We start from the raw sequence: 25,616 nt of genomic DNA, 5'->3' as shown, positions 1-25,616 counted from the left end.
AAGTTCTCCTATCACTTGAAATTCACACTGGGAGCCAAGAAAACATGTACCTGGGCTTAGTAGCCCATGAGGTATACAACACGCAACACAATTTACTTATCTCTGTTAGGTGAGTTTTATTTAGCACATTAATGGATGACTGCCAAAACTGTTAAAGAATAATCCCCAAGGCCAGGCACGATGGCTTACGCCTGTAATCCCAGCACTTTGGAGGCTGAGGCAGGCAAATCACCTGAGCCCAGGAGTTTGAGATCAGCCTGGGTGACATGGCAAAACCCCATCTCTACTAAAAATACAAAAATTAACCAGGTGTGGTGCCAAGCACCTGTAATCCCAGTTACTTGGGAGGCTGAGGCATAAGAATCACTTGAACCCAGGAGGCAAAGAGATCATGAAACTGTATTTCAGCCTGGGCGACAGAGCAAGAACCTGTCTCAAAAAAAAGAAAAAAGAAAAAAGAAGAAGAAGAAGAATTCCCAAAATACTAAAAAAAAAATGATTTCATATGAATATAAAGCAAATATTTCCCAAAGCTTTTATTTAATTTACTAGTTAATGGGAAAGATATTAAATATATTGAAGCAGGTCCAAAGAACATTTAAGGACCAAGATATATGTAAGGAATTTAATAAAAGAATATTAAGGTTAGATAGCTGGCTTAGATGCAAAGGTGGTTAATGTCTTCCTGCACCATAAATTGTAACTTTTGCTGTATCTGTTCCAATGGACAGAAATTGTTTGCTTGTCTACCAGACAAAAGTCTATAACTTATCTTCTGTTCCCACTGAGTTATAAAATACCCTATCAATAGAAAACTGAGCCCAGTACTGCCCTGAAGGAATATCTAGTAGTGTCTTTTATCTATTTCCAAGTTTTGGATAATTTTTCTGATTATCCACTTTCTGTTATAATAATTACCCCTTTTTACCTTGCATAAGATCAGTAAGTATACAAAGTCTTTTCCTGATCTAGACACAGCCTTTGAGTTTTTGTAATTTTTTGCCTCGGCTCTCTTCCCAGGAACTGCATTTCAATTCCAGAATCCCAAGAGGGAAATTTGATTGGTCTGGCCCATATTTTCACTTCAGGTCAAAAGTTTTGGCCAACCTATGGATGAGATCTTTTAGATCTGTTTTATTCTCCTTATCTAATTAGCTAGAGCTGGAGTACAGCAATGGCAGGAAGTGGAGACTACTACTTAAGTAAAGAGCTAAAAGTGGGGCAGGTCCCTATAGTGATGATAATGCATCAGGAAGAGAGTCAGTCCCACATAGGAGGATTAAGGAGGACCTCAGAGAAGGCAGGGATTTTCAAATATTTACAATTTCAAGGCTTAGAAAAATGAGAGGCCATGAACAAAGTCAAGATGTCCAACATTGGACACTCATTCTCTCTGCTTTCTATTTATTCTTGTGTGTCCAGAATCTGTCTTTTTAACTTTTCCCTTGGCCCACACCCAATTCTACGTCTTTCTTCTGGGAAATACTTAAGCTGTCCCTAAAGTGCTTATGTTTATTTTTTTAACACAGTTAATTTTTAAGTATCATGGTTGATTATGTTGAATTCTTCAGGTATAGGTATCCAGAGCTAATGATAAATGCCTTTGAGTATGTCAGATAAGCACTTGCCCACCTTTTAGTTATTCTGCAAAGTAATAATATCTTGGAGGAATGAATTGGAACAACTCTGTCAGATTAAAATCTTATTATAATAAACCATTGGGAGCATGACTGTACATAGGTAATGCATTTTTAAATTCCTTGCAACTATTGTCAGTAACAGTCTAGAGATTATTAACATGGAAAGAATATTAAAAATGTAATTTGCTGCTCATATTTTATTGCCCTAGTTTATTTTGTGTGTTTTGCTAAGCTTGGGTGATTTGGGACTCTTGTTCATCATCAGTAAAATTCTTTGCTATCTTGTTGATTATGCTGCCAAAAGGCTTAGGGAAGAATGATCTTACCAGTTTCCATGAATTTGTTCCAAGGACTTTTATAAGGAATGACTTCACAAATGGGGGCATAGCTCAGTAGGGAAGAGAAAAAGAAAACAGAGGTGTGTTTTAAAATGTTTCCTAGGTGCTTCTGATATTGTGATATGGTTTCCTATGGAGAACAGCTACTTGAAATTGTTTGAAATGACTATAGAACAGATAAATTAAGTGTAAAACTTAAGGAGTAAATCTATAAAAACTGATTTTTAAAAAAGCAACTCTAGAAACTTAGGTAGATAATACCTAAAAAGTTAAAATTATGACTCAGAGGGATAGAAATCAAGGCTTATAGTATTTCCTCGACTCCCAGAGGAGCATTGGTAAGTTTGTGGAATTTTCTTGTTTTTTTTTTTTTTTTTTTCTTTACAATATATAAGGTTTTTCAGTGGGAAAAACAAGAAAATAATGTGATTCCTTTCCGGATTTATTTGTAAAATTTCCTGTTTTCACACATACATAAAAATGTCAATGTTTCTGATTCTCTCGTATTCAAGTCGTATAAGGAAGTAAACTGTTCACTAACTTTTTTTTTTTTTTTTTTTTTTGAGACAGTTTCTCTCTGTCACCCAGGCTGGAGTGCAGTGGTGCGATCTTGGCTCACTGTAACCTCTGCCTCCCGGGTTCAAGTGATTCTCCTGCCTTAGCCTCCCGAGTAGCTGGGACTACAGGCAAGTGCCACCATGCCCAGCTAATTTTTGTATTTTTTAGTAGAGACGGGGTTTCACCGTGTTAGCCAGGATGGTCTCCATCTCCTGACCTCATGATCCACCCGCCTCGGCCTCCCAAAGTGCAGGGATTACATGCGTGAGCAACCGCGCCCGACCTACTAATGCTTTTAATAACAGACCAAATCACACAGTAAGATCCCACTCTTCTGACAATTCATCTCCACTAAGATACCTTTTAGTTTTTCATCAACTGTTTATTGAGCATTCTTGGTATTTGAAAGCAACTAATTCCTGATGAATGCCTAGATTATTTACATGTATACTATCCAATCTTTTTCAGTCTCTAAATAGTAATAAATTAATGTCTCCATTTAAAAAAAGGGCGGAGGCAAGCTTTCACAGCAGGATGGCAAAATAATTCTGAGTGTGCAGTGCTGTTATTGCATGCAATAAAAAAGAAGGTGGCTGAGTGCAAAATTAACAAGATAGCCACCGTGGCTCACACCAGCAGATCACAGCCTCTGAGTACAAATAATAAGCAAATAAAGAAGAAAATACTTCCTTAACCCATAGGGCTTTCTTTATATTTTCTGAGGTTGAAGAATATGTTTTCCTCTACAATAGTAAGTCCTTTCCTGTAAGATGACTGGATTCTGGCATTCAGAGGTGGTTTCCCACACCACAAAGAAAAAAACAAAAACAAATAAACAAACAAAAAAACACCCAAAACATACTGAGGCCCAGGTGGTGACATTTGAGAGACAGTGTGGTGTAGTCAAGGGAGATCAGGGGTGCAAATGTGAAGACAAGGGTACATTTCCAGTGTGTCTTTTTGTTACATGTCAATCATGCAACTTCTCTTTAGCTTACTTTCCTCTTCTATCTGAGGAATAAAATAGTTTCTTATCTACTTCACATCATAGGAGAGAAAACCTATGTGATAACATCAAGTAAACTATAAAGCACCAGTTTCCAATTTGCTAGGTAAATATAAGGAATTGTAAATATGGCGGCACCAAAAGGTAACCTGTTCAAACAAATCACTTAAAGAGTTCAATCATTATTTTTCAACTATGTCTCCTGAATTGCTTCCAAAACTTTGGAAAAGTGACATATTAGCTTCCTAGATTATCAGGAGAAGTTCTTTTCGCACATTAGTAATCTCATCTGTTGGTTATCTATTTGGAAACTATGCTCAATTAAATATCTGTGTTGGTTTCTTTGTGTGGTTCTTCTGCTTTAGGGCGTTGGATCACCTCAGAGTCAAGTGTCTTTCTGGCCAGCCCATGTGGAGAGACCGAACAGCTAAAGAGCAGCAGGTTATCTCCTGGGTATAATGTATTTGTTGCGGTGTTTCAAAATGGTCAATGAAACCAGATGGGCATTTTCTTATAAGCAATAAGACATGCTTGGCACATAGAACCTGCTCCATAAATGTTAACTATATTAGACTATGTTTTCATGATCTTCATTGCATAACATTTGCTAGATATGGAGCACACACATTGCCCTGCTCATCTGTATTTCTTTCCAGCTGTCTTGAGGTTTCTTCTGGTGGATGACAGCACAGGTCAGCAGAACACATTGGCATAAAAAGGGGTTGTGGAGTATAACTACAGTAAATAAAACATTCTAACTGGAGATATTTAACAAGTCAAGAAATCAGCTCTTTAGCTTTCTTATTCTTTGTTCTTTGTGCTAGATTAATCAAAATTAACCCAGTCTAAGGAGAATCGCTTAAACCCAGGAGACAGAGGCTGCAGTGAGCCAAGACTATGCCTCTGCACTCCAGCCTGGGAAACAGAGTGAAACTCCGTCTCAAAACAAACAAACAAACAAAAAATTAACCCGGCCTAAACCATTAGAAATCCCTTAAAATTGGCTGCAGTTCAGCAACCTTGCAGTTTAGCAGATTAAAGAGAAACATCATTAAATTCTGTTAATACAGAAATCAAATGAGATTATCAATTGGGATTCCATTTGCAAGTTTTTGTCTCATTCTTTACACGGAAAGGAACTTTCTACAATTGAGAATCTTATCCATTTATTATGTCTGAGTCATAGTGTTCCATGAAAGGGCCATATATGCAAAGCAACCTGCAAACACATAAAGGGCCAAGAAACTAAAGAACGAGGCAGGAAAATTCCATGTATTGGTAAAGCATGATTTATTGGGTGACTTTTGGACAGAACCATGGTCTTGGGAGGCAGGACAGGTAGATCTCTGTACCATTACTTCCCAAATTCAGGACTTATATGCCATTGGAAACATGCTCTACAGAGAAAAAGGCAACTCTCCAGAACAGGGAAACATGCTATGTGCATCATAAGACTATGCAGAGTCTATAATTTGTGCAATTACATCAAGGTCGCTTTGAACTAAAGGAAGATTTTATAGTAAGTGCATGTTTTTACACTAAGGACAGTAAATAAAATAGGAATCAGACAGCTTTAATGGTACTGGAGATAATCAGAAGTCAGCATGACAGATTAGCATCCAAGATGGAGTCATTTTTGTCTTCACACTTAGGTATATACACTAAACAACCCTAAAATTCCTTAAAGAATATAATCATAATTTGTATATAATGAGATAAATAGGCCTTAGAAAAATGTTTTTCTAAACATTTTTATGTGTATTATCTTGCAAGGAATACGTAAATTTTAAAAACCAATATGTTTCTTAGTTGACGGAAAGATACAGAGTTATTAAAGCTCAACAACTGACAAGTCAGACATAAATACCTGAGTTCCAAATTAATGGTTCAGAGGGGTAGAATTTCCCTTTTATTTCCCCAGATTCTTACTGTCCTTTCAAGCCCTCTCTATCAGTATGGTTCAGTCAGAAGACAGAAATCACACAGTAATTTAAACAGGGAAATCTTAATATAAAGATGTATTACATTCTCATGTGAGAGTAACTACAGGGTTCAAAGGAAAGCTCTAAAGGGCATCTTAAAACTGATGGAGAATACCCAAAGAAGAATACCTCATTGAAGAAAATGATGGATGGTGAAGAATTTCCATAGGCTGCCAGCTTCACAGGCTCTAGGTAAATAGAAACAACCCAGAGGGGTGCAGGTGAGCCAAAGTTGGAGGCAGATATGTAGAAGGAGTGTATGCACAGAGGAAAACAGGCACTACTGTGAATGTGAAGCCTGAAGCTCATGATGTCTGCATCAGAAGGCTGTGGAAAGCAAACCTCCAGAAATACAGTGAAGCCAAGGCTAATGGGCAGGCATGCAGAAAGAGTAAGGTGTAACTGTGGATGCTCCTGAAACTGGAAGCTGGAAAGGCCTCCTTCTTCCGGAACCTAATGTACTTCTGTGTGTGGCTCTAGGCTGCTGCATAGGGTAAAGGCCAGGTGGCTAGCTTGCTGGATAGCCAGCTCAATGGGGCCCTTGGTGTATGTGCACTTGGGGCTGAGGACAAGGTGCAGGGAGAGGTGATCTGGACTGTCTGGGGCTCCTGATGATGCCACTGCTGCCCATCCAATGCTTTGAGGACATGAATGACTTCCCTTCTCTGTCCTTGTGTTTATTTTCAGTATGATATTAGGAAGTCATTCATTCAGTAAATATTACCACTGGCTGTGTTTCCCAGGCACTCTCATTGGTGCAGAAACTCTCCTCCAGTGACTCACTTCTTTCAAGCCCCAGGCTGTCATTCATAAAGGGATGTGATAATAATACAAATTTCAAAGGATTGTTCTGACAATTTAAATGAATTAATGTAGGTGAAAGATCTTTATGCAAGTAAAGATGAAGCCATTATCACATATAAAGTGAATATGCTTTCTTTAGCTTTGGGCATGAGATCTGTGAAGCCTTTTCTTCTTTAGCCTGTATTTTCAATAAAAGGATTTAAAAATTGGCAGTGAAAACATTCAAATATGAAGTTTTATATCTTTTTAAATGTTCTGAAATGAACTCAGTTCCCTTTTGGGTAGTATGATTGCATGTTCTTTTACTTTAAAGAAAAGTAAGAGTCACGTTGCTTTATCACAGAGGAAATGGTTTTATATCATTATCTAGGAGTGCCTTTTCCATCAGCTACCCCTATTATTTGATTGCTCCATGAGAGAAAAGCTACAGATTAACAATTCTCAAACTAAAAATAAAATTCTTTCTTGTTATCTGTCTTCTAAAGTTCTATAGAACATATCGCCCTACTCATTTAACATAGAAACACATCATGTCCAGGATTATCCGGAAGGGCACAGGGGTTGTAGGATTATCCAGACTCAAAACTACTGGGGTTTAAAAGAAAAAAATAATTTATTATTTTTTAAAATTCTGAAATATATAAAGAAACAAAAGTAAATGAAAAACATAGTTCTACCATGCAGATAGCACATAATGATATCTCTAAGAAAATTATAATAGTACATGAAAATGATTTTAATATTCAAACAATCCAAAGGATGAAAAATAAAAATTTAAGTCCTTCTTCCCACCGGCTGCACTTCCCAAGAACAACCACTGGAATAATTCTTCATGTTTTCATTCAGAAAATGTTCATGCATATATGAGCATATTTTTTCATAAACAAATATTTAAACTATTTGTATTTAATTTATTGTATGTTTACATACCACACCTGTACCTTATATGTTTATTTTTTGCAAATTTTTTTCATGCTAACATATACAGAGCCATCTCATTCTTTTTTCTGGTAACACGATCTTTCATTACTCAAAAGTTCATTTCATTTAACCAATTTTCTACAGGTGAACATTTATAGTCAAATATTTTGTTTTGTTATTACCAATACCACTTTTTAAAATATCATTATAATACTCTGGTTTCTCTTCAGGTTGTATAAATCTTTTGCCTTTTAAAAAATATCATTATACATCTTATTTAATTTTGTACCTGTATCATTGGGTAAATCCTTAGTGCCAGGTTTAGTGTCAGGTTCCTGGCTCAAAAGGTATATTTGTATACATTTTTAGTTAAACTATCAAATTGCCATTTAGAGAAACTGCAATAGCAATTACTATCACCAAAAGTATATCCCAGTACCTTTTGCTTCAAACTATCACAGTGAGTATCATCAAAATCTGTAGTTTATCCCAATATGAAAGGTAATTTAAGATGATCTCATTGTCATTTTGACTGTGACGTGGATTTCTTATGAGTAAGATTGAGCCTTTTTCAATGTGAGCATTGGAAATTCATATTTTTCTGTAAGCATTCTCTTTATGCTGTCCCCTAAATTTTTTCTATTGAAGTATTTATTTATTTATTATTGCTATATGCTTTGTATACATCAAAGAAGAAGCCCATTGTTGATCTTTTTCTCTCTTTTTTAAAATTGATGCATAATAATTGTATATATTTATGGGATACATGTACTATTTTGATACATGCATACAATGTGTAATGATGAAATCAGGGTATCTAGGATATCCATCACCTCAAACATGAGTTGTATCTTTATGTTAGGACCATTTCAAATCTTTTCGTCTAGCTATCTTGAAATATGCAATATATTATAGTTAACTAGTCACCATACTGTACTATTGAACACTAAGCTTATGCCTTTTCTCTAATGAAATGTTTATACCCATTAACCACTTCCATTCATTCTTTCTTCCACCCTTCCAAGCCTCTAGTAACCACCATTTTACTTTCTACCTCTGTGAGACCAACTTTTCTAGCTCCCAGATATGAGTGAGTTCATGTGATATTTGTCTTTCTGGGACTCACTTACTTAACATAATGTCTCCCAAGCTCATCCAAGTTGCTGCAAATGACACCATTTCATTCCTTTTTTGTGGCTGAGTAGTATTTAATTGTGTATAAACACTACATTTTCCACATGCATTCATCTGCTGTTGGGCACTTCAGTTGATTCAATATTTTGGCTATTGCAAATAGAACTGCAATAAACATAGGTGAGCAGATATCCCTTTAACATGAAATTTCCTTTCCTTTGGATAAATTCAGTCATGAGATTGCTGGATTGTATGAGAATTTGATTTTTAGTTTTTTGAGAAACCTTCATATTGTTTTCAATAATGGCTATAATTGCAATTTTTTAATTTTAAATTCTGGGATACATGTGCAGAACGTGCAGGTTTGTTACATACATATACATGTGCCATGGTGGTTTGCTGCACCTATCAACCTGTCATCTAGGTTTCAAGCCCTGCATGCATTAAGTACCAACAGTGTATAAGAATTTGTCTGCATCTTCACCAGCATTTGTTATTTTTTGTTTTTTTGATGGTAGCCATTCTAACTGGGGTGAGATGATATCTCATTGACATTTTGATTTGAATTTCCCTGAAGATTGGTGATATTGAGCATTTTTTTATATACGTCTTGGCCATTTATATGCCCTGTTTTGATAAATGTCCACTTAGATTCTTTGCCCACTTTTTAATGGGAATTATTTGTTTATTTGCTCTTAAGTTGTTTGAATTCCTTGTGTATTCTGGATATTTGTCCCTTATTGGATGAATACTTTGCAAATATTTTCTCCCATTCTATAGGTTATCTCTTCATTCTGTTGATTGTCTCCTTTGCTGTGCAGAAGCTTTTTAATTTCGCAATGTCCCACTGGCCTATTTTTGTTTTTGTTTCCTGTGCTTTTGAGGATTTAGCCTTAAAATCTTTGCCTAGACCAATGTTGTAAAGCATTTCCCCTATGTTTTCTTTTAATAGTTTCATGGTTTTGGGTTTACATTTAAGTATTTAATTCATTTTGTGTTAATTTTTTATATGGTAAGAGATTGGGGTCTAGTTTCATTCTTCTGCATATAGATACCAAGTTTTTTTCCAGCACCGTTTACTGAAGGGGATGTCCTTTCCCCAGAGTAGGTGCTCAGCACCTTTGTAGAAAGTCATTTGGCTGTAAATACATGGATTTATTTCTGAGTTCACTTTTCTGCTCTATTGGTCGATTGTGTCTGTTTTTTCATACCAGTGCAATGCTGTTGTGGTTACTATGGCCTTGTAATATATTTTGAAATCAAGTAGTGTGATGCCTTTAGCTTTGTTCATTTTGCTCACAATTGCTGTAGCTATTCAGGGTCTTTTGTAGTTCCATATGAATTTTAGGATTGCTTTTTTATTTCTGTAAAGAATGTCACTGGCATTTTGATACTGATTGCATTGAATTTGTAGATTGCTTTAGGTAGTATGATTAGCAATATTAATTTGTCTGATCCATGAACATGAGATGTACTTCTATTTTGGGTGTGTGTCCTCTTCAAATTTTTTCATCAGTGTTTTGTAGTTTTTATTGCAGAGGTCTTTCACCGCCTTGGTTAAATTTATCCCTAAGTATTTTTTTTTTTTTAGCTGTTGTAAACGGGATTATTTTTTAATTTCTTTTCCTCTAGTTTGTTATTGGTATATAGAAACACTACTGATTTCTCGATGTTGATTTTGTATCCTTCAACTTTTCTTAATGTGTTTATCAGTTCTAAGAGTTTCTTCATGGAATTTTTCTGTATGAAAGATTATGTCATCTGCAAAGAGGGACAATTGGACTGTCTCTTTTCCAATTTAGATTCCTTTTATTTCTTCATTGCTCCAGCCAGGACTTTCATTACTATGTTGAATAAAAGTGATGAAAGTGGGCATCCTTGCCTTATTCCAGTTCTTAGAGGAAAAACCTTCAGCTTTTCCCCATTTAGTAGGATGTTAGCTATGTCTTTGTCATTCAGGTATGTTCCTTCTATGCCTAATTTCTTGAACATTTCTGTCATGATTAAATGGTGAATTTTATCAAATGCTTTTTCTGCATCTATTGAGATAATAATATGGTTTTGTTGATGTGATGTATCACATTTATTAATTTGCATATGTGAACCATCCTTGCATCCCTAAGAAAAATCCACTTGACCATGGTGTATTAACTTTTTGATGTGTTATTTAATTTGGTTTGATAGTATTTTGTTGAGGATTTTTGTATCTATGTTCATTAGAAATATTGGCCTATAGTTTTCTTTTGTGGTTGTGTCCTTGGCTGGTTTTGGTATTCTGGTAATGCTAGCCTTATAAAATAAGTTAGGAAGAATTTCCTCATCTTCAATTTTTAAAAATAGTTTTGGAAAAATTGGTGTTAGTTCTCTCTATAAGTTTGATAGAATTCAAGAGTAAAGTCATCCAGTCCTGGAATTTTCCTTATTGAGAGACGTTTTATTAGTGAGTCAGTCTTGTTACTCATTATTGATCTGTTTTGGTTTTCTGTTTCTTCCTGGTTCAATCTTGGTGGTTTCTATGTATCCAGGAAATTATCCATTTATCTATGTTTTCCAATTTGTAGCATATGGTTGTTTATAATAGTGTCTAATGATCCTTTGTATTTCTGTGGTATCAGTTGTAACATTTTCTTTTTCATTTCTGATATTATTAATTTAGGTTTCCTCTCTTTTTTTCTTAGTTTAGCAAGCAGTTTATTGATGTGTTTATCTTTTCAAAAAAACAACTTTTCATTTCATTGATCCTTTATATTTGTTTTGTCTCTATTCTATTTATTTCTGCTCTGATTTTTTTCTTCTACTAATTTTGGGTTTGGTTTATTCATGCTTTTCTAGCTATTTGGGGTGCATCATTAAGTTATTTGAAATCTTTCTACTTTTTGATGTAGGCATCTATTACTATAAACATCCCTCTTAGCACTGGTTTTGCAACATCTCATAGGTTTGGGTATGTTGTGTTTTCATTTTTATTTGTTTCAAGAAATCTGTCATGTTTCTCATGTCCTTATGTTGATATCTGATGTGACGGTGGCTTCTAATTTTGTGGACTGGTTTTCATAGGGAACAACCTTTGCCTGTATACACATTGGTAGGGTTTATCAGATAGGGTCCTTTGCTTTGTCTTCAATTCTGGATGTACACAGTAGTGTAGTCTCTGTATGGTTTAATCAGCTGTTACCAGCATGAGTGATGTCTGTAACTGCCTCAGTAGCTTAAGCTGTGATTGTTAATAAAAGCTGTGGTAAGGATTTACTTAGGATGGGGATCCCAGGTGAGCCAGTCCTTGGGAACCAGTGGTGATAGAATAGGTATGCCAGTCCTTGGGCCTCTGGGTGATGTGTGGCATTGGCAGTGACAGTAGCAGCAGTGGGCCAATCATTGGGCTCCCAAGCTGTGCATGCAGGTACAAGTTGCAGCAATGGAATGAATGGGTAGGTCACCAGGCTCCCAGTGGCATAACAGGTGATCATCGGTGGTGATGGCAGCAAGCTGTGCAGGCTGGTGTTCAGTCCCCCAGGAGGTGCACACAGGCACTGGCACCAGGTAAGGTGAGCCAATCCTTATGCCCTTGGATGGTCTGCGTACCCACTAGTGGCAGTGGGCAAGGCAGGCCTTATCTCCAGACCTCTGGACAGCATGAGTGGTGGCAGTGGTGGGGTACAGCAGGCCTATCCTCAGGCATCCAAAAGGTGTACATGGGCACTAGTGATGGCAGATGGGGTGGTAGATCCATAGGTCTCCAGATAACCACGCAATTGCCCACTGTGGCAGCAGCAACAGTGACCCTCATTGTCAATCTTATTGTCAGTCTTATATTTTATGATTTTTAATATCATTTTATAGCCCTTTTAGAAAGTCCTCCCCAACTTTAAGATTTTTTAAAGCATCTATGATTTATCAAAAAAACCTTTTATCATTTCATTTTAAACATATAAATGTTATGATTCATCTCAGTTACTTTGGTGTTGATTTTTCCTTTTGGGTTGGGTGTAAATAGGTCTTATAAATAAATATTATTAAACAGTTGTTCCAACATCAATTGAATAAGACCTTTTATTCCAACTTATTTGGAAATAACTTACTTATGATAAAATCTCCTATATATTTGAGTTTATATCTGGACTCTATCCCATTAAATCTCTATTTCTTATTTGGTGTAATATGGCTTTATTATTATAGTATCATAATTTGTTTTGATATTTTGATAAACAATAAGACAAGACCATCATTAATCACTTTTTCCAGCATATTCTTAGAGGTTTATTTTTCCAGATGGATTTTAGTATTATTTTCTTCAATCCCAAAACTCAATGGTATGCTTTTAAGGTTTATATTGCATTAATAATTTCTATCACAAATGTATTAATCCATTTTCACACTGCTATAAAAATTGCCTAAGACTGTGTAATTTATAAATAAAAGGAGTTTCATTGACTCACAGTTCCACATGGCTGGGAAGGCCTTAGAAACTTACAATCATGGTTGAAGATGAAGGGAAAGCAAGGCACATCTTACATGATGGCAGGAGAGAGAGAGGGCATGCAGGGAAAACTGGGCTTGCAAGGCCTTAACCAGTTCTGTCCCTGTGGCTCTACAGGGTACAGCCCCCACAGCTACCTTCACAAGCTGGCATTGAGCACCCAAGGCTTTTCCAAGTGCACGGTGCAAGCTGCCAGTGGATCTATCATTCTGGGGTATGTAGGATGGTCGGCCTTTTCTCACAGCTCCACTAGGCAGTGCCCCAGTGGGGACTCTGTGTGGGGGCTCCAACTCCCCCTGTTCCCCTTTGCATTGCCCTAGTAGATGGTCTCCATGAGGGCTCCACTCTTGCAGCAACTTCTACCTGGACTTCCAGGCACTTCCATACATCCTCTAAAATCTAGGCAGAGGCTCTCAAAGCTCAATCCTTTTCTTCTGCACACCTGAAGGTCTAACACCATGGGCAAGCCACCAAGGTTTGGGGCTTGCAACCTCTGAAGCAATGGCCCAAGCTGTATCTTAACCCCATTTAGCCACTGCTGAAGCTGGAGCTGCTGGGACACATGGCACCAAGTCCTGAGGCTGCACAGAGCAGCCAGGTCCTGGGCCCAGCCCATGAAACCATTTTTTCCTCCTAGGCCTCCAGGCCTTTGATGGTAGAGGCTGCCGTGAAGATCACTGAAATGCCCTGAAGACATCTTTCCCATTGTCTTGGCTATTAACATTTGGCTCCTCACTACTTATGTAAATTTCTGCAGCCACATTAAATTTCTCCTCAGAAAATGGGGTTTTTTTCTACTGCATGGTGAGGCTGCAAATTTTCCAAATGTTTATGCTCTGCTTCCCTTTTAAATATAAGTTTGGGAGATTAGGGCAAGGTGGCCAAATAGGAAGAGGTCCAGTCTGCAGCTCCCAGTGAGACCAAGGCAGAAGGTAGGTGATTTCTGCATTTCCAACTAAAGTATCAGGTTCATCTCATTGAGACTGTGGGTGCAGCCGACAGAGGGCAAGCAGAAGCAGGGTGGGGCATCAACTCACCCAGAAAGTGCAAGGGGTCGGGGAACTCCCTACCCTAGCAAAGGGAAGCCATGAGGGACTGTGCCGTGAGGTACGGTGCTTTTCAGCCCACCCTAAAGTAAACAAGGGACATATGTAACATGTATATTTGCTTACTACACAATTGCGTGTCCCCCTATTCATGAATATTCATAGCTTCTCCTATAACCTGTTGAGTATGTATACTTAGCCAATCTGTTCAGCATAAATTCCTGTTTCAGCTTCCCTCCTTCAAAGTGCCTGCTCTCAGTCTCTGCTGGAGGGTACACTTCCCAGTCTGTCAGGATGGCCACTCTGCAGACTGCAACCCTTTATAAGAAATAAAGCTCTCCTCTCCAAGTCTATGAAAGTCATGATTCTTCAGTTGACACTGTGGAAGGAAGATGGAAATCCATTCTTTGCTGGGTGAGAGAAAACAGAATCCAGGTTATTCGTTCATTTTATTTGCGTGTATTCATGAGCGCAAATCAGTTAAAAATTTTATGCCCACTAAGGAAAAAAAAAGTGGTTTGAGCTCTAGACTCATGAGTTTTTGTATTATTATGCTGTGATATTTTGTAAAATATATTTGGTCTTTGACCCCATTTCCTGACATATAGCTCGTAAAAGCTGTAGAAACTCCAAAATGATGTCTTTTTGTATGCTAAGTTTTTGACTGATGACTGGCAGCCTGTAAGTAGCTTCGGTATGGAGACTGGTCACCAAAAAGACCAAGGCAGGATTACAGGGTTGGGACTTTCAGCCCACATCCCAGCCTCCAGGAAGGAGAGAGGGGCTGAACGTTTGTTGACACTAACGGCCAGTGGTTTAATCAGTCATGCCTACATAATCAATCCTTCATATACACCCCACAAAAACAGAAATTTGAGAGCTTTCAGGTAGTTGAACATATGGAGGTTGCCGGAGGGTGGCATGCCCAAGGAGAACATGGAAGCTCCACACCCCTTACTCCTTCCCCCGTACGTGGTCCCAGGCATCTTTTTATCTGTATCCTTTGTAATATCCTTTATAATAAACTGATAAATATAAGTAAGTTTCCCTAAGCTCTGTGAGCCACCCTAGCAAATTAATTGCATCCAAAGAGGGAGTTGTTAGAACCCCAACTTGAAGTGGGCCAGTCAGAAGTTCCAGAGGCTAGAACTTACAACTGATGTCTGAAGGGGTTGAAGCCTTGGGGGACTGAGCTCTCAACCGTGAAATCTGAGGCCATCTCCAGGTAGAAAGCATCAGAATTGAGTTAGAGGACACCCAGCTGGTGTCTGCTGATAGGTATGTGGGGGACACCCCCCTCCCCACCATTTAGTCATAGAAGATTGGTTGTTGATTGGTTGTTGTTGTGGTGCAAGAACAGAATAAAAGTAGTTTGCATTTTTCTGCTCATGTGTTCACTTCATATCTGTGACTGATTTGTAAAACAAACTAAAAACTGTGTGCCTGTGATCAGAAAAGCCTTTACCTCTCATTGTTTGTGAAAAGTTTTTCTAACTCTGGAAAGTGTTAATACATTAGATTATGTTTCTGAAATTACTGGAAATTTTTTCTGATTGGTTTAATAGATAAATAAGTGGTTATAAAAATACAATATTTACTAAATTTGCAAAAATAAAGAGACTAAACTTCTAATTATTTTAAATGTGCTAGACTTTTAAGGAAAGAACATCCTTACATAAGCCGCTAGCTTAAAATCATTTTTTAAATAAAGTCTAAGTTTCTATAATTATGATTGGTATTTGGACAAATCAGACTGAATTAATAATTCTGACTTAAAAATCAATCATAGCTTTTTTTTTTTTCTCGAGTTATTCATGATGGAATGTGAAATAAGCATACTCAAAAAATAAAAAAAGCGTTCTGTTTGTTTTCTCATGAAAAGACATGTTCAGATGAACTTCCAAGCCTTCTTGTTATATTGGTTTCCTGACAAAATAGTTAACATTACTCCTACATACTGATTAAGATTATGAATAATGCAAATTTGTGTTAAACTGAATTGAATAATAGTTCCAACAAACACTTTTATAATGGTAGTCATGTTTCAGAGTGTGTCAACTTAAATATGATTTCCAAAATCCTTAGGTAATTCAGCTGCTTGTACTAATGTTAAATTGAGTTACTTTTTGAATAATCTTTGAATAGCTGGATACTTTACAATTAAGATAGACTACCGAACCCTTGATCATTAAACATATTTGTAAGTTTATTAACTTTTGCTTCTGATTTTACTATACTCTATAGAGTAGATGTGTCTTTGGGGTATGTTGATGAACATGTTCGTTTTTGCTTCATTATTTTGCTTCATAAGGGATAAAAAAGAGGTGTGTGGTTGTGAAGTATTAAATTATTAGTATGCATGAGATTTGCTTGTCTGTTAAAGTTAATGACAGATTAACTACCTTTTGGTTCTTTCTGTAAAACAGAATTATTACTTTAATTAAAAGTTATAATTAATTTGGATGGTTGAGGTTATGTTAGGAGAACTATAACTGGGTATATGATTATATTTTTCATAGAAAAAGGAGAGTGCCTTTGTTTTAAAGGGCCACTCTGTTCTAGAACATGAAAGAGCATAGTGAAAGATCAGGGTAGAGGGAGAAGACAAATGTCGAGAGGATTGAAGGGGGTAAATTTATCTGCTTTGGTTTATAACACTTTTTTTTTTTTGAAGAGATGAGGTCTTGCTATATTGTCCAGGCTGGAATGCAGTGGCCATTCGTAGGAGTAATCCCATTTCAAGCACGGGAGTTTTGACTTGCTCTATTTCTACCCTGGACCAATTCACCCCTCCATAGGCAATTCGCTGGTCCTCTGCTCCCAGAAGGTCACCGTATTGATGCTGAACTTAGTGTGGACACCAAATTGGAATAGCACACTGCAGCCTAGAACTCCTGGGATCATGCAACCCTCTTGTCTCAGCCTCTCCAGGAGCTGGGACTACAGGCCTGCTCCGTTGAGCCCCACTATAATACTTTTAAGTCTGTAAAGGACCTGTAAAATTTGTTAAGTTTGGCAAAGTTCATACAATTTTGATGGACAAGCTGATTTAAGGAGAAAAAAGGAACTTACAAAACTTTTACTGCCAAATATATCAGTGTAAAGCTAGAATATGGCTATCTCTTTGGTAAGATTAAAAAATTGGTGTCAGAGCTTAACCTTCCATGTAATCTACCCAAGATATTCCATAACTCATCAGAATAAGCTCTGTTTTTGTTTGGCTTTGTAATGTACTCTTTTAAGGGAAGAATATCTCTTCACGTACAAAGAGCTAAATTTCCATAATGTGCTTTTATATCCATTTGAAAATATTTTATTGTCACCTTGACTAAATGGATAATCAAATGTTATTTCTCAGAGATCCATAATCCAATATTAATCAAACTACCATATTTTTAAACATGTTTAAACATGGTTTGCCTTTATCAATGCTGGATTTCAAATTAAGAAAAAATAAAGTAAAATTTCAGGATTTTTTTCACACTTGAGGTTATTTTTGAAATTTCATACAAAGCCCCTGGAAATTTGCAATAATTTATTTTGTGCCTTATAAAAAAGTATGCTAAAATAATTAGATTTGTTTGGTGTGCTCCATATTTCTTAATTAGATTAACATTATTATAAAAGCTGTATAGGAAGAATAGTCAAATCAGAAAAGATGCCCAGTCTATCCTAGGTTACATTTGTATAGGAAATGTGCTGCTCATAGAGATGTTTCACAAATTATACACTTTATGGGAAGCCCATGGAGATTTTTCAATGCTTTAGTAATCCATAATAGGGTTTTACCCTCAAGGGAAACAGTTATCAGCTTCTTAGGAAATAGTAATGTGCTGCAAATCAATGGAAAATTGTACTCTCCTCCACACTCATGTTATTGGTCACTGGATTAAAATAACCACAGCTACTCAGTCTCACTCGCAAACAAGTTTCTGCTTCCCTCTAATACTTGCTTGAAGAACAGGCTATAGCTTCGGGCTATAGTTTGTATTTTCAACATAGATGGACTGACTCAGACCCTTGCAGAAAAAACTTTACCAGATACTCTGAATTATTGGGTGCCTCAAAAAATAAACTCTTGGTGTTAGGGTACGCAGATAGCCAAACATGAGCTGAGAGGGGAGTCCCTGAGAAAAGGAAAATACGAATGCAGAAAGAAATGCCCCTTAAGATGCTCAGTTATCATTCACTTTGCAGTTAACCTGTCAGAATATAGCTAGATGCATGCTGATAAGGGGAAGAGGGCAAAGAAGAAATTCCTAAGAGATAACAAGGTGCAATTTGTATCCAACACCGGGACCATGCATGTGCACCAACTAACAGGAAGGAAGGATTCCACAAAGCTGTGGTGGGAACTAGGCAGGGGAGAAGGAGGGGCTTAAGGCTGGAATGGGAAAACTCAAGACAGAAAACAGGTGGACTTGAAACAGAGGCAGGAACCTCAAGAAAAAATTCTACAGCATTAAAACCCACCAGCAGGACTCTCAGGCTGCTGCAGGCCCACTCCCTTCAGCAGTCCACTCTGCCTAATCTTTTCAGAGTATACTGTCTCTAATTAAACTCTCTGCTTTCTATTTTCCTTCAATACATTCTCTTTTTAGGCTAAATCAGTTGCTTGGTAGAATTCTTTCTTCAAGTAAGACTAAGAACAGAATATTCCTGCACTTCCTGGTAGCAGTGGTACAGGTCTTCAACTGACCCTGCTTAGACAATTTTCAGATTGTACCTGAGTCAGGATTTTCAGGACTTTTTCCAGACTGGAAGTCAATGTACTTCTAAAATCTGACTTCTGAAGCAAGAACCACATCAATAACGAGAGAAATAGAATTGATTTTTGGGGGGTGGTGTTATTTTTGATATTACCTGAAATGTTCTATTTTTAATGGATATGTGAGGAAGTCCATTTTCCTTCATCTTAAGCCATTTCTGTCTAATCCATTTGGTAGATTATGCTTTTAAAAATGGAAATGAAATGTTAAGAAAAGGTATTTGAGTTTCACTGACCCCCCTTTTACTGAATCTTTTTACTTTTCATGGCAATGGAGTTTATATATATTCTTTTTTTTTTTTTATGAAGTCTCATTCTGTCACTCAGGCTGGAGTGCAGTGGCACAATATCAGCTCACTGCAACCTCCACCTCCCAGGCTCAAGCGATTCTTTGGCCTCAGCCTCCTGAGTAGCTGGGGATTACAGTCATGAGTCACCACGCCTTACTAATTTTTGTATTTTTAGTAGAGACAGGGTTTTGCCATGTTGGCCAGGCTGGTTCCTGAACTCCTGGCCTCAAGTGACCAACCACCTTGGCCTCCCAAAGTGCTGGGATTAGAGGCATGAGCCACCGTGCTCAGCCTATAGTTTATATACATACCTTGTATTAGTCAATTTTTTATGCTATAAAGAAATATCTGAGGCTGGGTAATTTATAAAGAAAGGAAGTTTAATTGACTCACAGTTTTGCATGGCTGGAGAGGCCTCAAAAAACTTACAATTATGGTGGAAGGTGAAGGGGAAGCAGGCACCTTCTTACACGATGGCAGGAGAGAGAGAGAGAGAGGGTGAAATGGGGCAGATCCCCTAATACAACCATCAGATTCTGTGAGAACTCACTCACTATTACAAGAACAGTGTTGAGGAAACTGCCCCACGATCCAATTGGCTCCCACCAGGTTTCTCCCTCAACATGTGGGGATTACAGTTTGAGATGAGATTTGGGTGGGGACACAGAGCCAAACCACGAAACCTGTTTTCTTTTCTGCCAATACATAATCGCCAAATCAATTATGCAAACAAAGCTGTACCTGGACTGCCACACTTGACAATAAATCTCATTTAATCAGGTATGACAAGCCCACGGATAAAGAGCAAGGATTGATTTTATAAGAGGAGCCTATGAGTACACAGCTCTCTTAAGAAAACTGGCATGGTGCCTGGCATAGAAGATTCTTATCTCGGGTTTATGATAAGGCACTCCTTGGCAGGCCACTCCTGAGCAAATCTTGGGAGACTCAAAAACAGAAACATTCATTCAAATTTATAGGTACTATAGGTAGAATCTGGTGAAGAATGTATTCTGGCTTGCTAGACTCAGGATAGAAGGGCAAATAATAGAGACTTAACAATTAAATGCAAGATTCTTTATGAAAATCTCCAGACAAAAATCAGTTATCTTGCATTTGTAGTTGCTTGATGCTGAGTGGCTCTAGGTTTGCAGAGTAAACTCAAAGAGGTCTGTGTAACTATTAAAATTCTTGTTGGTCTAAACCTTAGTAAGGCCAGCCATTTTGTGATTATTAATATTTGGAGATAATACCAAAGAGAAAGATTAACAGAAAAATTATTCAAAGTTTGGAAATAGACGTAAGAGATCACCGGGTGTACTTTCAGTGTAATGTTGGGCTTGATTTTCTCTTGACTAGTGTATTTTACAACTTTTTGGTGCCAGAGACTAATTTATAGATTTCTGTCCAGTTTCCTTATTAATTTAATATTTAAATTAAATTACGTATTTGACACATGCTCACTTTATATTTGTATGAGAATACAAATTTTTCCAACTTTTTAAAAATTACACTTTAATGCTGGTAATAATAATAGAGGTTATAAGATAGACATTTGGTATTATAATATGTCATATTGCTAAATATGTTTTAATGCCAAATCTTTGAAATCTAGTGCTAAATCCTGATAAGAATTGAGGCTTTTAACTTGCCCTAATGAAATCTCTCTTTCCCCATCTCCATGGTAGCCTTCCCTTGAGAATCAAGAACTCTGTGACTGCAGTTATTGTAAAACCAGGGGCCTGATAGTAGCTACTGAAGGCTCTAGATTGGATTTTGAGCTCCCCCAAGTCTCATATCCAGAGAATTGTACTATTTTCCCCATCTGGAAGTTCACTGAAAAGCTCCATTCTTAGAATCTGTCTCATTTAACCTTAATTATCTCCCAATGTTTCCATCTACAGATAACAGTAACGTCGGAGGTTAGGATTCAATATATGAATTCTGAGGGACAAAATTCAGTTCATTGTACATTTGAACAGTATCAAAAGAGAGCTGGTTTTCCTATGCTACTACCAGGGAAAGTAGGCTTTAAGACAAAAGTTGTTACCAAAAAACCCTAAGGGGTTTATGATGATAAAAGGGTCAATCCATCAGGGAGATATACAATTATAAACATATGTGCACCTAATAACAGAGTCCCCAAATATGTGAAGCAGGAACTGACAGAATTGAAGGGAGAAATAGATAATTCAACAATAATGGAGACCTCAATACCACTCTTTCAATAGTGGATACTACAATTAGGCAGATTAATAAAGAAATAGCAGACTTAGCAACAAACTTGAACTGTATTAGTTCGTTCTCATGCTGCTGTAAAGAACTGTCCAAGACTGGTAAAGGAAATAAGTTCAATTGACTCACAGTTCCTCAGGGTTGTGGAGGCCTCAGGAAACTTACAATCATGGCAAAAGGGGAAGCAAACACATCATTCTTCACATGGCAGCAGGAAGGAGAAGTGCCAAGCAAAGGGGGAAAGCCCCTTATAAAAGCATCAGATCTCATGAGAACTCACTCACCATCACGAGAACAGCATGGGGGTAACCACCCCCATTATTCAATTGCCTGCCACCAGGTCCCTCCCATGACACATGGGGATTATGGGAACTACAATTCAAGATGAGATTTGGGTAGGGGCACAGCCAAACCATATGAAGAGCTAACATCTATAGGACACTCCACCAACAGTAGAATATACATTTTTCACAACTGCACATTAAACACTATCCATCATAGACAATTTATTAATAGGCCATAAAATAAATCTCAATGAATTTAAAAAGATTGAAATCATACAAAATATGTTCACTGACTATAATTATGTTTACTGTCCATAATGGAATGAAATTAAAAATCAAGAACAAAAGTAAACAGGATATTTACAAATAAGTTGAAATTAATATGCTTCTAAATAACTAACAGAAGAACTCACAAGGAGAACTCACGAAGGTAAATTAGAAAATAAACTGAGATAAATGAAAATAAAAACACAACATACCAAAACTTAGGAGATACAGGTAAAGCAATACTTCAAGGGAAATTTATGATTATGAACATCTATATTAAAAAGAAGAAAGATCTCCAGTACATAGATTTTAACTTGTTACCTTAAGAAACTAGAAAAAGAAGAGCAAAATAAATCCAAATAAAGCAGATGAAAGGAAATAATAAAGACTAGTGGAAATAATGCAATAAATAATAGAAAAAATAGAGAAAATTAGACAAATAAAAGTCAATTCTTTGAAAATATTCAACAAAAGTGAAAAACCTGGGCTGACCTAGAAAACAAGAGAGAAAAATCAAATTACTAAAATCAGTAATGCAAAAATGATATGACTACCTACCTTATAGAAATAAAAAAGGGTTATAAAGAAATACGAAAATTATCATCAAAATTCTTTGTCAACAAATCAGATAACCTAGATGAAATGAACAAATTTCTAGAAAGAATTCTCAGAAAGACAAAATTTTTGAGTTCTTAAAACTGACAATAGAAATGAAATAAAAAATCTAGGCCAGGTGCTGTGGCTCACACCTATAGTCCCAGCACTCGGGGAGGCCGAGGCGGGAGGATCAATTGAGCCAGGAAATTTGAGACTAGCCACAGCAATATAGTGAAACCTGTTTCTACCAAAAATAATTTTAAAATGAGATGGGTGTCGTGGTATGAACCAGTAGCCCCAGCTACTCTGTAGGCTGAGGCAGGAGGATCACTTGAAGTTGGGAGATCAAGGCTGTAAAGAGCTGTGAGCACACCACTGCACTCCAGCCTAGGTGACAGAGCGAGACCCTGTATCAAAACTGAAACCAAAAAAAAAACAAAAAAACAACTAAATATACTAATAATAAGCGAAGATATTTTATTAGCAGTCAAAAACTTCCCACAAAGAAAAGCACAGGTCCAAATGGCTTCACAGACAAATTCACTACTATTTTAAGCAGAATTAACAACAGTCTTTCATACTACTAAAAAATAAAAAAAAATAAAAAATAAAAGAAGAGGAGGGAATGCTTCCAAAATTATTCTATGAGGGCATTATTATCCTGATACCAAAATCAGACAAAGGCATCCCAAGAAAAGAAAACTACAGATCAACATCCCTTATGAAATAGATGCAAAATTCTTCAACAAAATACTAGCAGACTGAATACATCAATGTATAAAAAAAATTATGCACAATTACCAGTAGGATTCATCCCAGGAATGCAAGGTTGATTTAACCTATGATAATCAATCCATGTAATACACTGTATTAATAGAATAAAGGACAAAAAAATCACATGATCATCTCAATAGGCACAGAAAAAGAATTTGACAAAACACAACATCCTTTCAAGTTAAAAAACACTAAATAAACTTGGATTAGAAAGGAATTTCCTCAACTTCATTAAGGTCATCTATGAAATACCCAAAGCTAACATCATACTTAATGGTGAAAGCCTGGACCCTTTCCATTTGCTATTTGAAAGAAATAAAATGCATCCAGATTGGAAAGAAAGAAGTGGAGCTATCTTTTCTTTTTCTTGAAGAACAGTGCAGTTCAGAATGAGCCAAAGCTCACCACCCCCAGACAGTATTGCACATTTCTTAGCATCACTCCAATAACCATAATGATGACTACTAATATTCTGAGAGCAACTCAGTGTGTGCCATGTGTCATACTAAGAATAATCTTTTTTAAAAACTTTTATTTTAAGTTCAGGGATACATGTGAAGGTTCGTTACATAGGTAAGCTTGTGTCATGGGGGTTTGTTGTACATATTATTTCATCACCCAGGTATTAGGCCTACCACCCATTAATTATTTTTCCTGATCCTCTTTTCCCTCCCACCTTCCACCTTCCCATAGGCCCCAGTGTGTGTTATTCCCCTCTGTGTGTCCATGTGTTCTCATCATTTAGCTCTCACTTATAAGTGAGAATGTGTGGTATTTGGTTTTCTGTTTCTCTGTTAGTTTGATAAGAACAGCTGTCACTATTTCTATTTACAGATGACATTATATTGTTTATAGAAAACCCTAATTAACCCACTAGAGAATTATTAGATGCAATAAATGAGTTCAGCAAGGTTGCAGCACAGAAGATCAATGTAAGTAAATCAATTGTATTTTTATACTCTTGCAATAAAAAATCCAAAGATGAAATTCAGTAAACAATTCAATTTAAGATAGCATAAAGAGAAACTGTGTTCTTAAAAAGAGAATAAAATTCCTAGAAATAAGTTTAACAAAAGAAGTACAGGAGTCATACACTGAAGACTACAAAACATTGCTGAAACAAATTAAAGTAGATCTAAATAGATGGACATACACTCCATATTTATGCTTTGGAAAACTCAGTATTGTTAAGATAGCAATATTCCCCAAAGTGATAAACAGATTTAATGCAATGTCTATTAAAATTCTACCTGTTTTTTTGGCAGAAATTGACAAGCTGATCCTAAAATTCATGGAAATGCAAGGAACACAGAATAGACAAAATAAGCTTGAAATAAAACAAAGTTGGAGGACTCATACTTTCCAATTTCAAACCTTACTACAAAGCTACAGTAATCAAGATAGTGTGGCACTGGTGAAAGGATAGAAATATCTATCAATGGAATAGGTTTGGGGTTTCAGAACTAACTCCTTACGTTTATGAACAATTTATTTTTTGATAAGGGGGACAAGACGAATGAAGATAATGAGGACAAGATGAATGAAGAAAAAATAGTCCCTTCAACAAATGACAGTAGGATAACTATATATCCACTGGGACAGAATAAAGTTGAACCCCTACCTCATACCATATACAAAAATGAACTCAAAATGGATTAGAAATCTAAACATAAGTAAACCTTAACATATAGCTAAAACTATAAAATTGTTAGAAGAAAACCAGAGTAAACCTTTGTGCCTTTGGATTAGCAATAATTTATCACATGACACCAAAAGTATAAATAACAAATGAAAAAATAGATAAATTGGACTTCATAAACATGAAAAGCTTTTGTGCTTCAAAGGACATAAGGAAAGTGAAAAGACAACTCACAGAATGGGAGAAAATATCTTCAAGTCATATATTGGCTAAGGAAACTATACATTGAATATATTAAAATCTCTTACAACTCAATGGTTCAAAAAAACTCAATTAAAAATGAACAAAGGATTTGAATAGACATTTTCCAAAGGAGATAAACAAATGGCCAATAAGCACAAGAAAAGATGCTCAACATAATTAGTCTTTCAGGAAATACTAATTAAAACCACAAAGAGATACCACTTTACATATTATAGGAGACTACAATAAAAATGACAGTTAACAAGTATTTGGGAGGGTATGAAGAAACTAGAATCCTCATGCATTCCTGTATGAATTGTCATGCACTATTAATAAAAATGTAAAACTGTGCATTTGCTTTAGAAAATAGTTTAGCAGTTCCTCAAATGGTTAAACATAGTGTTGTCGTAAAACCCAGCAATTCCACTCCCAGATTTATACCCAAGAAAATTAAAAACATATGTCTACACAAATTCCTGTATGTGAATGTTCTGAGGAGCATTATTTTTAATAACCAAAAAGTGAAAGCAACTCAAATACCCATCAACCAATGAATGGATGAATAAAATGTGGTATATTCATATGACAGAATATTATTCAGTTGTAAGAAAAG

The sequence above is a fragment of the Pongo pygmaeus genome, chromosome 1 (genome assembly GCF_028885625.2).
Source record: "Pongo pygmaeus isolate AG05252 chromosome 1, NHGRI_mPonPyg2-v2.0_pri, whole genome shotgun sequence".
Lineage (NCBI taxonomy): Eukaryota > Metazoa > Chordata > Mammalia > Primates > Hominidae > Pongo > Pongo pygmaeus.
This window is presented reverse-complemented; position numbering follows the sequence as displayed.